We start from the raw sequence: 11,282 nt of genomic DNA on the forward strand, positions 1-11,282 counted from the left end.
TTTGGGTCATGGCAAAGAGATCTATTGATGGGGTGCCCCAGAGGGAGAAGAGCTGTTGGAGTATTGCAGGATGCAGTTCCCATTCATATTCTGTCGAGAAGTGCCTGCTGAGTGTGTCGGCAGTAGTGTGGTGGCAGTCTGGTAGGTAGGAAGCGATGATTTGTATTCGATGTCATATGCACCAATTCCATAGTCGAATGGCTTCCATGCAAAGGGAATGTGATCGGGCTCCCCCTTGTCTGTTTATGTAATACATACATGGTATGTTGTCTGTTAAGACCCGCAGATATTTGTTCTTTATGAGGGGAAGAAAGTGAAGGCATGCTCTCCTCACCACTCTGAGCTCTAAGAGATTTATGTGTAGGTACATCTCAGATGCAGACCACCGACCTTGTGCCCTGTGTCCCCCTAGATGCGCTCCCCAACCGATTAGGGAAGTGTCCGTGGTGAGCATGAGGGTTGGGGATCAATGCTGGACGGAAGTCCCTGTGCAGAGGTTTTCTGGACTTGTCTACCACTGTAGGGAAGCTATAACATTGGGAGGAGGAGTTAGCAGCATCCCTAAGGTGTGTTTGTTGGATTTGAAACTGGAGTTAAGCCAGCCCTGGAGACATCTCATGTGTAGCCTGGCATGCTGAACCATGAAGGTGGTGGCTGCCATGTGACCAAGGAGCTGTAGGCAGATTCTTGCTTGTATCCTGGGACGACTAGAGAGCGTGCGTATGAGCTGCATGATAGCAAGGAATCTATGATATGGGAGCGAGGCCCTGCTCTGGATTGAGTCGAGATGAGCTCCGATGAACTCGATCTGTTGTGTAGGTGTCAGGGTAGATTTTTGGATGTTTATTTGGAGGTCTAGACTGTGAAAGAGGGAGATGGCGAAACTGGTAGCTTGAAGTGTCTCGCCATAGGAGTCGCCCTTGATGAGGCAATTGTCCAGGTAGGGGAACAGTGTGACCCCATGTTTGCGGAGGTGAGCCACAACCATGGCTAGAGTCTTGGAAAAAAATCTTGGTGCTGTGGAGAGTCTGAAAAGAAGAAATCTATATTGAAAATGGTCGTGACCGATTGTGAATTGTAGGAAGCGTTTGTGAGCTGGATGAATTGATATATGAAAGCAAGCATCCTGTAGGTCGAGGGCTGTGAACCAGATACCCTTGATCCAGTGCAGGTATTATTGTGCGCAGTGTGAATCTTTGTATCCTCACGATATCCTCCTTTGAATCTTTGTATCCTCACGAATTTGTTCAGTCGGCGTAGGTCTAGTATAGGTCTCCATCCTCTGATCTTTTTCTGGGTTAGAAAGTAATGGGAGTAGAAACCTGTCCCTTGATGTTGCGTCCGCACAGGTTCCACTGCACCTAGTTGCAGAAGATGTGCCACTTCTGTGCCAAGTAATTGTTTGTGAGAAGGGTCTCTGAAGAGGGACGGGGAAGGGGGATGGGTAGGATATAAAAGGGATGGAGTAACCAGACTGAACTATTTTGAGGACCCAGTGGTCCTGTGTAATCCGCTGCCAGGCAAGTTGGAAATTCTGGAGGCAGTGGCCAAATGGGCAAGTAAGCGGTGGAATCAAGGGGTGGTCATGCAGGCCCTCGACCAATGTTTCAAAACTGTTGTTTATTGCCCGATGGACGGAAGGTGGTGGCTTTATTTTGATTTTGTCTGCGCTTGGGGGGTCTAGTACGATTCCTAGTTGTGTCGTATGGTCTGGGTTGAGGACGATAGTACTGTTGTATGCGTGGTCTTTGGTAGAGTTGACATCGTTGTCTCCTGGGAAGAGATGGATGAATGCCAAGGGGGCGCAGTGTCGCTCTAGAATCTTTCATGGTGTGGAGGAGTTCATCTGTTTTTTTGGAGAAAAGTTTGTCCTTATCAAAGGGGAGATCCTCCACTTTGGTCTGGAGTTCTTTAGGTATGCCAGATGCAGAGTGCCGTGAGGATCTGCGCATAACCACAGCAGTTACAGTTGTACGGGCTGCTGTGTCTGCCGTGTCTAAAGATGCCTGTAGGGCCGTTCTGGAAATCAGTTGGCCCTCAATCAGGATTGATTTGAAGTCTGTTCTTCTATCCTCTGGAATGTAGGAGGCAAATTCAAAAAGTTTATTGTAATTATCAAAATCATAAATGGCGAGGAGAGCAGAATAGTTTGCAATTCTGAATTGTAGTGTAGAGGACGTATAAACCTTGCGTTCCAAGACGTCAAAGCGTCTAAGGTCCTTGTCTTGTGGAGTGGGTCGATATTGTGACTGTTTCGCCCTCTGTGCAACTGCATCCATGACAAGGGAGTTTGGTGGTGGATGAGAAAATAGGAAGTCTGCATCCTTTGCAGGGACATAGTATTTACGTTCAGCCTCCTTGCAAGTTTGTACTAAAGAAGCTGGGATTTGCCAGAGAGTGTCAGCTGGCTCCATGAGTGCTTCGTTTATAGGGAGCGCGATTTTTGAGGGCGCAGACAATTGAAGGATTCTGAGGAGTTTGTTACTGTGTCCTATAGAGACCAGGGAAGAAAAGGCAGCACTGCTGAGTCCCGTCTTCAGCCAAGGATGGTTGAGAAGGAAGTGAGGAGGGTGTGGGGCACACACACTCAGGAAGATTCCAACGAGACAGGAGATACCAACTGAGAGCGTGCACCCCAAGCAGGCACTGCTACCAAAAATCTCCGATCAACAGTGCCGGGACGCACCGTCACCTAGAATGGAGCACCCACAGGGACAGCTCTCAAAGAAGAACTAAAATATTTTGATTCTGAAATGCAGCAGTACCTCAAGGGAGTTCTAGTCTGGGTGCCTCATGCCCAATTCTCTCCTATGGGCATGGCTTCCTAGCTGGACTTCATCTCTCAGGATGCACTGAGGTGAAACTACTGATGATGAACCGCCTCTCCTCACCTCACCAAGAGGGGAGATCATTGTACATCTTGAGAGAGACGTCTGACCAGGGAGCACAGCCTGCAAAGGAGACAGGGGGCATGAGGTACTTGAACTAGAATTCCCATAAAGCACCCTACCGGCATTTCAGAACTGAAATATTCCAGGGTTTGATTTTTTGCTGAAAATGTGAACTTTTCCCTGTGGGAAAAGAAGAACCATTTTCCAACCAGCTCTACTATCCTGTTTCATCATCAGGCAAACCATTTTGTAAGTGGTCGTATAAAACTAGATTTAGATGTATGGTAAGAAATTGGGAAAAGGAGGAATTAAGCATATAAATGAAACCTATGGCTGATCTGGACCTTAAGTTCTATTTCATAGAATCATAGAATGTCACGGTTGGAAGAGACCTCAGGAGGTCATCTAGTCCAACCTCCTGCTCAAAAGCAGGGCCAACACTAACTAAATCCTCCCAGCCTGGGCTCCGTCAAGCTGGGCCTTAAAAACCTCACTCTTCTCTTCTGCAGACTAAACAAGCCCAGTTCCCTCAGTCTCTCTACGTAAGTCAAATTTCATTTTACCTGGGCACAAACTTGGAGCATGGAGACCTGTCTGGGCCTGTTGCAGAGGCTGTTCAGGTGGCTATACTCTCCTCCCACTCAAATAAAAGTAGAAATGAAGACATTTAAACCTATGGCTGGACCATTCATATTGTAATAAAGGATTATTATTCAGTTGATCAGTATATTAGTCTTGTAATGAAATTCTGATGTTTGACACACAGACTATTACTAGCCTAAAAACTGTGTGAGGTTATATCTATGATTACAGATACATGCTGAAGACATGTTACTTTTGGAATATATTTTATATCTATCCTTCATTAGCCAGGATGGGTAAGAAATGGTGTCCCTAGCCTCTGTTTGTCAAAGGGTGGAGATGGATGGCAAGAGAGAGATCACTTGATCATTACCTGTTAGGCTCACTCCCTCTGGGGAACCTGGCATTGGCTACTGTTGGTAGACAGGATACTGGACTGGATGGACCTTTGGTCTGACCCAGTATGGCCGTTCTCATGTTCTCAGGTACTAATATGGCCCATACCACTACAATCTGAATGCCTGCCACTATTTAAAAGATGACAGTATTCTCTTTCTGTTCCTTCCCAGCTACTCAGAAGAAGCATTTCCTCTGAGCTCTTGTTTGGTAGAGGAGAAAAGAAGAAGCATTTTGTGACAACTATTACTTTTCAAAATTCAGGATTTTTTTTTTTAAAGACTAACTTGTGATTAATTAAGGATGGAGAATGTGTTTAGGGAGGGTAAGATGGGAACAATAATGAATGAGATGATGCTAAGCAAAGAAAGTAAGTTAGCCTGCAAATCAAGACATTTCCAAACCATTAGCTGATGGAATAGCCTGCTAAGGGAGAGGGAAGAAGATTGTTTCCTCACATATTAATAACATTAATGAACAGAGGAAAGCATGGTGGTGTCACCAAACCAAGGAATGCAACAATCTTTAGCTCTGTGTTTCCATACTATAAACACAACACAAAAGTCATCACTTCCAACTTGTAGCATCAACTTTTCTCTTTTAAGACAGGCATGCCGCCTGCAGTGTGCATGCACTCTAGCTGCCAGTACTGCATTTGACATCAGTACTGCATTTGACATCAGAGACACACATTGCAGTAATGATCAAGAAAAAACAAGTTGCTCAAGCAAGGTTAATAGGTTTCAGGGAATATCAGTTGTCAGGCTTCAGGGAACAAGTTGATCATTAGCTAGGATAGGACAGGAATGGTTACCTCCCAGCAGGGCATTGCACATTTTATTGAGTACATTATGGAAGGTGGGAGGATTGCCTTTTTCTCTGTAACGATAGCAATAGGTCTCTGATCTACATGTACTGGTGGCCTATTCCAGTATGGTAATTGCTATATTCTTATAAAGGAAGAAGGATTGATAATGGGGATTGTTAAAATTACAAACCATAAATCGGTCGCTTTTTGCATAAGCCGTAATAGCTGCAGTGAGTACAGAGCTCTCTCCTCGAATACAAAGAAGAACGATATCATAAAATACTTGAGTGGGAAAACATGTTCACAATAAAAGGGAAATTGTGTTTGGAGACAGATAGAAAACTGGAACATCTAGGAAGCTAAACCAACCACTCAGCACTTGTAAAGTAAATGGACTTTGGATCGGAAAGAACAATTGTAAAATGTTCTATGAAATGCAAAGTGCTCAGACTTACTTCAGAAACAGTGGATTTCTCCCACATTCAGAGCCGATGATGGCAACCCTCCCACCGCTTGCCACTCCAATCAAGATTTTGTATTGTGGCTTCATTAAGCAAACTCATGTGAGTACAGAGCCCTGTCACTACAGGTACAGATACCCATAGTAAACTATCGGCTCCATGTATCTACACAGAGACTCGGCAGCTGAGGTATTGCCTTTTACTGGACCAACTTCTGTCGGTGAGAGAGACAAGCTTTCAAGCTTACACAGAGCTTGACTTCATGTCTGTGTATGCTCGAAAGCTCATGTCTCTCACCAACAGAAGTTGGTCCATTAGAAGATATCACCTCACCCACCTTGTCTCTCTAATATCCTGGGACCAACACACTTACAACAACTGCACACAACAACGTGTCTATAGGCTACTTTCTTCAGACAAAGCTTTTTTAAAAAGGTTTAAGCAGCATGGCTCAGGAATTCTCCTGATGTCTTTCTCTGGTTAACAGGCTCTCCCCCAGTTTACCTCAGCTTGCAGATATCATGGGTGGCCTGCTGTCACTGGGAACCCTCCAGGAGGGTCTGTCCCAGCTAGAATGAATCTGGCAGCTGCAATTCAGTTTCAATGATGACATGTCAAACACAACACTGTTAGCACAGCTCTGAAGCAATATAATCAAACTCCAAAATGATGAAATTCAAAAGGACACGGGAGAACAAATGTACTGAGTAGTCATGGCAACCCACAACAGCTATCTATTTTCCTTCTTGCCATATTAGTGTTTTTCTACTACATTACTGATTTTCTGTCATACTGTACCATCAGCAGGCCCATCTGATCTCTAGCAGGCAGAGATGTTAACATTAGCTGGAAAATAATTTTATTAGCAGATTTTCATCTTGTCATTTTAAAAGTATTACAATGAATTTAAACCAACCCTCATTAAACCAGGGCTCAAGTCTGTGTGGACAGTGGGCCTATTATGCATGTGTCATTCTCATTATTCCTATTCAGCCTCTTCATGTGAAAATAAAGGCTTGGCAGCTGCATTTTGTCAGGGTTCCTAGGATTATAAAATTATTATTCTACCGAAGGTGGAGGAATACGATTAGGGGTTTCAGCTTTCAACACCGCCTTGCACCCAGTATCCCTGACCTAGGCAGTTATGACTGAAGCACATGAACTCTGTCCAGTATGAGCATCAGTGGCAGATTAATGCCCAGGTCCACAGGGCCCATGCCAAGGGGCCCTGGCCAACTCGGAGGCCCCCACAGGAACCTGTGTAGAAGTGAGGGGGTTGCTGGTGCTGGAACTGTGGTCTAGCCCCCTGCTCCTCCTCTTCTCCCAAGGTCTCGCACCCTGGCCAGGCCAGAAGCTGGAGCTGAGCCTTGGTAAGAGCTCCCCAAGGAACTCAGGCCATTGTGGTATGCTCGAACTCAGGCCATATGTGGTACCCCAGACCTTCCACCTGCCCTGGGCAGGGGTGTCAAAGAGTAGCTCTGGTAACAGGTACCAACTTTCCTTGGTGCCGGTGGGTGCTCGTGCCCCCCTGGCCCCGCCCTGACTCTGCCCCCTCCCTGCCCCTATTGGATCCCTTCCCAAATCCCTGCCCCGGCCCGGCCTCTTCCCCAAGTGTGCCACATTCCTCTTCCTCCCCCTCCCTCGCACCGCTTGCCACGCGAAACAGCTCCCAGCCGCGGGAGTCTTTCCTGGCAGCCCTTGTGGAGGCAGAAATAAGTACAGTTACGCTGGGGCCCTAGGTCAGAGCGGGGCAACAATGACTCAGGCCGGGGCTGAACCACAATGCTATAGCAAGCCCAGTAGCAAGCCCAGGCCCTAGGTCAGGGCGGGGCAATAACGAGTCCAGAGCTCAGGCAGGGTTGAGTAGTGACAATGGGCCAAGCCTCCACAGGCCTGGGAGTGGGGGAAGATGGCCACCTGTGCGTTGGGGGGCAGGCGGGACGCAGGACCACCCACTCCACTGCGTCCCAGCCTGGGGCCCTAGCAGCAGCAGACGACCCGCTGCTGTGTCAGTGGGGATCCTGGCCCCAAACACACTGACGTGGGCTCTGGCAGTGCTGCAGTCAGACTTGGGTCAGCTGCACCCGGGCTACTTCCTGACGCCCCCTCTTGTGGTACCTGAGTCACGGTGGTGTCCTCCGGGGCTCCTCCGGGTGGCGGATTTGGGGCAGGCCCGGCAGCTCCTCCGGGTGGCGGGCGCAGGGCAGGCTCAGCCAGTCCTGGCAGACACCTTGGGCCACAGGGGTTTCCCAGTCGCAGGCTAGGCTGGAGGCATCTGGCCTCCCCAGCAGCTGGCCCTCTCGTGAGCTCTGAGGGCGAGACTTTATACTTCTGGGTCACCGCCTGACTCTAAGGGGCGGGCTCAGAGTTCCCTAGCTCCGCCCACCCTGGCCTCCACATGGGCTCATCCTTCTCCGGGGCGGCGGGAGCCACACTGCCTTACTACAATAACCTCTCTCCTGATATCTCACATGGCATGATTTATATGCAATATCACAATTATATACAGATGAGGAATATGGGAGTTATAGGGTGCTTCCCCAAGGTATAGAATGTCACAATCTTGATTCAGCTTAATGAATTTTAGTTTGTTTCCATCCTAAGAATGAAAAAAAACCAACTTACTTTTCCTGGCCCCTATCAAATATTTTGATTTGAAGTGGAAGGTTCATGTTTCAGGGCAGACCATTTATGGACTGTGATTTGACTTAGGTTTGGCAGAGGAAAGGTGTCATCTCTGATGCAGGAGAAGAGCTCCTCTGGAAAATAACATAATGGCACACACTAATTGGCAGAAATTAATAGGACACTAATAGTGCTGATGCCACAGTGAAAGCCATGTGATAACTACTTGGAAACTTATTCGAAGAATTCATTTACCACTCAATACTCTTTAGGCAAATCTGCCAAATTAACCTTTAAAAATGAATGAAAAAAATAAAGAGACTATCAAGTCTTCACAAGGAATGATTATCTGAGCAGCTAATAGCACTCATTCAGGCAATACTATTGTAACAGTAATAAATTGGGGAAGCGGAGGGTTGTCTGTGTGAGAAAGGTCACATCTGTCTCCCTGTATAGTGACTTTGTTCATATCCAGTATAACAACCTACTGTTTGCTCACAGCTGATGTGTTTAGTCTGTTAGCCCAAGTGACAGGAGTTTCTGCTCTTGTGTAAAGGCCCAGGGTTCTATCCATGCTGATTATGGTATGCAGCCACAGGCTTGCTGCACAAACATATCAGTGTATTAAAGCTATCCAGTACTAGAGAGTCAGCTCAGAGGCAGCAGGTGTGACCAGACGAATGAAAGTTCAAGTCCCAGTTGCCAGAGGCTAGCAGCTGTCATTAAAGGACATGTCACTTTACAGTAAGACCCTCCAGATACTGCTTGGAGAGTCTTTGACATGCTCCAAAGAAAGCTGGTGGCCACTTTTCTTTCTGCTATGGAGAGCTGGACTTGGGGTTTGATCCCACTCCCAACTCAGTTGGTCTATACTAGGAAAAGCATTTGCAGCTAGTTAGATGTTGTCTCTAACCTCAACATAACCTCAATCTTTTCCCTAGGGTAGACACAAGTTAACACCTTGTACCTCAACTTATCTGATTGAGCCCAGTGGTTTAGCCAAGAGGAAAATCTAAGGTTGACTCAAGCAGCTAAACTGAAGTCAGAGGTGTTAACCTGCATCTATACTAGGGAAGCTATAACAATCTCTCTCCCTCTAACTGTCCTGAAGCCAATGCATGTATTATTATTGATTTCAATGACAGCAGAATAAGGTAAAGAGATGCAAAACTCCAGTACACCTCCACCCAAAATAAAACTTCAAAAGTAAGTTACACTTCTACCCTGATATAACGCTGTCCTCGGGAGCCAAAAAATCTTACCACATTATAGGTGAAACTGCGTTATATCGAACTTGCTTTGATCCGCCAGTGTGCGCAGCCCCCTCCACACCCCCGGAGCACTGATTTACCGCATTATATCCGAATTTGTGTTCTATCAGGCCGCGTTATAGCAAGGTAGAGGTGTATATGTTCAGAAGACCATTTTATCCCCAATCCCAAGTATGACAGATGGTAAAATTTTCAGGAGGAAATACTCCTAGACAGAAAAATAAGAGAACATGGGCCCAACTTGGGTTGGGGGGCAGGGAATGTGCTTTGAATAGGTTTCATGGGCTTACAACCCTCTTTTGTTTCTTTATGGCTAGCAGGGAGGAGAGACCTGAAAACTTCTTCATGTTGTAATATGAGGTCACATTAGGGAAAAAGGTTAAAATCTGATGAAATAGAATATTATGTACATGAAAAGGGGTACATGCTTGCTACCTGCAGAAGGTCAATTTCTACAGATTTTACTTGTGACGCATCTTCTCTTTGCAATACCAAAGGGGTAGTAGTCTATGACTTTGGGACCAAACCAAAAATACCATTTACATTTGCTCTGGATATATACTCACTGACAATTTACTTTGCATGAAGGATTTTCATTTGAAAAGGAATGTTTTTATTTTATTTCCTTGAATGCATCCTCTCTCACCTATAAAACGCATGAGAATTAGTATTTTATTGTGAGGATCAAAGCCATTTGTGGGAGTATAAAATATTAAATTAGTAAGATTGTGGAATAGTTAATAATGACATTGAAATGCTAAGCACTGCATTAATGTTTATGATTTGCTATAAAAATACATTCTCCAGCACTCTGCCTGGTGGCTACTCTGTAATAGCATCTTGGAGAGCAATGTAGGTTTTTGGTCTCATTCCAAAACCAATGTTAAAAGGCAGTCATCATACAAATTAAGCTACATTTTATAACCACTGAAGTAACATTCCAAGAGAGAGTGAAATTAGTTTAAAAAACAGGGGAGATGCTTTTTTAAAAAAAGTTAACACAGATTTCAATGGCAGAGAATTACATTAACGTCAGTGAGGTCCCTCCATTACTACACTGGCTATAAAGAGGAGTGTGCCAGGAATTGCGTATGTCTGAGGCAAAGCAAGTTTTCATTGGAGCACTAATGATTTTGTAAGGGGTGGATGCTTTCATACAGCTAAAGGAGTCCTTGTGCAGTGCCTCAGATCGCTCACTCATTTTTAATCACCTAGCATTTCAATATTCCACACATCATCCAGATCTTCAAGTGAAGAGGAGCAGATTTACGAAATATACTGATTCTTCCTATTATGCCTTTCCTAAATGTATCGGATAACTGTTCCATGCAACCTGAGAATTAGGCACTACAGGTGGTGTCCTGGGCAGACATCAAACCTCAGGCATGGGTTTAGGCATGAGGCCCTGGGCTGAGGCCACACCCCAAAACAGACTCAGCTGGCCCAATAAAGGCAGAGAAGCCAGGGGCAGATAGAGAGTCTCCCTCTGCTTGTTGAGGGAGAACGGCCTGGCTGCTTAGAAGCTGGGAAAGGTACCTAGAGTGGCGCAGGGCTGGGGAAAGGCCAGAGGAGCTGGGGAGCTCCAGCTTGGAGAACCCCCAGGCTGCAGGCATTGATAAAGGCCAGGACAGGTACTGGGGCTACAGAGGGGTAGCCAAAGGCAGCAGGTCCGAACCCCCCTTTGCCAGTGATGAATGGCATGTACACTGCAGTCTGCCCCAGGAAGTGGGGGCTAGATGGGGACTGGCAGTAGCCATATTCTGAGGTGAAGTAGAGAGACCAGAATTGTGGGGGTACTGCTCGGGGACAGCAGTGGCGGCAAGACACCGGCCTGAAGAGGGGCTCCAGAAGCTGGAGAGCTAATTCCTGGAAGTAACCAGCAGGAGGCACTGCAGGGATGAGTCCGCAACGCTACAGCATGTGTAGACCAAAACTATAACATTGTTCAAATGTTGGACCATATCAGGGAATTTCTGTATTAGAACCATAAAGTGTATGTATACAAGAAGTCTGAGGCCAAGAGAGACAAGGGGTAAGATTGAATTCCCCACAGCTTAAACGTCAAGATATTGGTAACAGAACAGGCCTCTTGCTTTTTCAGGTCTGTGTCTCTCCCTCTCTGTGAGAAACATGCAAGGCCAAACTGCTAATTGTGTTAACACATTCTAAGACAGAAAGTCTGTTCTCAAAGAGTGATCAGGCTTCGCAAAAACTACTGTCACTGTTCTTCAAAACAGAGCACAGCTTC

This window comes from Gopherus flavomarginatus, chromosome 5 (genome assembly GCF_025201925.1).
Source record: "Gopherus flavomarginatus isolate rGopFla2 chromosome 5, rGopFla2.mat.asm, whole genome shotgun sequence".
Classification (NCBI taxonomy): domain Eukaryota; kingdom Metazoa; phylum Chordata; order Testudines; family Testudinidae; genus Gopherus; species Gopherus flavomarginatus.